Source organism: Schistocerca americana, unplaced genomic scaffold (assembly GCF_021461395.2).
Source record: "Schistocerca americana isolate TAMUIC-IGC-003095 unplaced genomic scaffold, iqSchAmer2.1 HiC_scaffold_352, whole genome shotgun sequence".
Taxonomy (NCBI): Eukaryota; Metazoa; Arthropoda; class Insecta; order Orthoptera; family Acrididae; genus Schistocerca; species Schistocerca americana.
The window spans coordinates 62,501-65,000 of NW_025726074.1; the positions used below are offsets into that span (position 1 = coordinate 62,501).

The 2,500-nt window shown below is 63.6% G+C and overlaps 1 pseudogene; it reads left to right on the forward strand.

The window, feature by feature from the left end:
* Window positions 1–2,500, forward strand: part of LOC124580799 — a 7,964-nt pseudogene that overhangs the window by 1,956 nt on the left and 3,508 nt on the right.

Below are 2,500 nucleotides of genomic sequence, written 5' to 3' on the forward strand. Positions count from 1 at the left end.
GTGCTGGCCCCCGTTGGGCGAAAGGGAATCCGGTTCCTATTCCGGAACCCGGCAGCGGAACCGATACAAGTCGGGCCCCTCTTTTAGAGATGCTCGTCGGGGTAACCCAAAAGGACCCGGAGACGCCGTCGGGAGATCGGGGAAGAGTTTTCTTTTCTGCATGAGCGTTCGAGTTCCCTGGAATCCTCTAGCAGGGAGATAGGGTTTGGAACGCGAAGAGCACCGCAGTTGCGGCGGTGTCCCGATCTTCCCCTCGGACCTTGAAAATCCGGGAGAGGGCCACGTGGAGGTGTCGCGCCGGTTCGTACCCATATCCGCAGCAGGTCTCCAAGGTGAAGAGCCTCTAGTCGATAGAATAATGTAGGTAAGGGAAGTCGGCAAATTGGATCCGTAACTTCGGGATAAGGATTGGCTCTGAGGATCGGGGCGTGTCGGGCTTGGTCGGGAAGTGGGTCAGCGCTAACGTGCCGGGCCTGGGCGAGGTGAGTGCCGTAGGGGTGCCGGTAAGTGCGGGCGTTTAGCGCGGGCGTGGTCTGCTCTCGCCGTTGGTTGGCCTCGTGCTGGCCGGCGGTGCAGGATGCGCGCGCCTGCGCGGCGTTCGCGCCCCGGTGCTTCAACCTGCGTGCAGGATCCGAGCTCGGTCCCGTGCCTTGGCCTCCCACGGATCTTCCTTGCTGCGAGGCCGCGTCCGCCTTAGCGTGCTCCTCCGGGGGCGCGCGGGTGCGCGGATTCTCTTCGGCCGCCATTCAACGATCAACTCAGAACTGGCACGGACTGGGGGAATCCGACTGTCTAATTAAAACAAAGCATTGCGATGGCCCTAGCGGGTGTTGACGCAATGTGATTTCTGCCCAGTGCTCTGAATGTCAACGTGAAGAAATTCAAGCAAGCGCGGGTAAAACCTCGGCGGGAGTAACTATGACTCTCTTAAGGTGGCCAAGTGGCGGCGGTGTGGCTGCATCCGGACTTGGCTTCTCGAAGTGCGGTCTTGATGTAGTCGTGCTGCTGCTGCGAGGTGCCTTCCTTGGGTTATAGTTACAGGGAGAGTGACGCGCAATACATGGGCCTAGCCCTCTTAGCCTCTCCTCTCCTGCGGTCTTCTCCCCTTCTCGTGGGCCCGCTGATTTCGCAGAGTGGAAGACCGCACCAGGGGCTTGGGGGGGTTACCAGCCCCCCCTCGCACTATCCCTTTTTTTAGTTGGGGGCAGTAAGCAGAGAATAAGTGGTGGCCCTTCCGCTGAAGGTGCCACCCCAACTCCCCCAGCACCTAGCCGGCCAACCGGCCGTGCCGAGAATCTTGTAACTTTTGCAGCTATGTATACCTGTAGTGAGTGCCACCGCAGCTTTACAACCAAGAACGGTCTCGGGGTCCATCGCCGCCGCCAACATCTTGCGGCCGCCAACGCGGAGATCGTCACGGAGAGGCATCGCGCGAGGTGGACGGAGGAAGAAGTCCTGTCGCTCGCCAAGGCGGAGGCCGAACTGTTCCTTGAGAGGGACGCCCGGTTCTTCTTCGTCAATCAAGAACTCATCAGGATGTTCCCCGACCGAACGCTCGAGGCAATCAAGTGCCGACGGCGGCAAGCTGCCCACAAGCAGCTTGTCCGCCAATTCATGGAGGCGCTTGAGATCGGTCGGGGGGAAGAGCCGGCGTCCCGCCGGGGAGCAGCGAGCCCGCTGCCTGACGCGGGCGAGGCCGCTGCGCCGCCCGTCGACGCAGCCGAGGACTTCGCGGCCGACACCACCGGGCCGCCGCCGGAGGGGCCGACTGACGCCGCCATCTGGGAGCATCTGGCGGGGCTACCCGCTTCCGCCCAGCGTTTCTCTGCCCTGGATCGTGTCATAGGTCTGGGGCGGGGCACGCCGCCCGATGTCATCCTGGGCATGCTCCCGGATGCCCTTGCGTCGGTCGGGTCCAGAGGGGAGAGATCGATCACCAGGACACAGCGGCCGCGCCAACCATCGAAGCGGCCGCCTGCCGCGCCGCCGACGCAGAAGCGCAAGCGGCGCCGCTGGGAGTACGCGAGAACGCAGGATGCCTTCCGACGGTCGCGTGCACGTTGCGTGCGCGGCCTCTTGGATGGCACCCTGCTCCAGCCGCCACCTGCCATCCCTGGTCTGCTGGACTTCTGGGCGGACCTCTTCACCAAGAAGCCCATCTCCACGGCGGGCTTCATTCGTGACCGCCTCCTCCCGCACTCAGAGCCTGTCGCTCTCGAGTGCATATGGGGGCCGGTCACACATGAGGAGGTCGCCGCCGCGTTGCCGCCCAGGGGATCAGCAGCCGGGCCGGACGGCCTTACCCCAGCGGAGTTGCGGCGCCTGCCGCACGAAGTCCTGGTGAAAGTGATGAATCTCTTCCTTCTGGCCCGCGCCCTTCCGGAACGCCTGCTTCGCGCGCGGACGTCCCTTCTCCCGAAAACGGCTGCACCAACATCCCCCGCTGACTTTCGCCCCATTACGGTCTGCTCGGTGTTGGCGCGGACCTTTCACAAGGTTC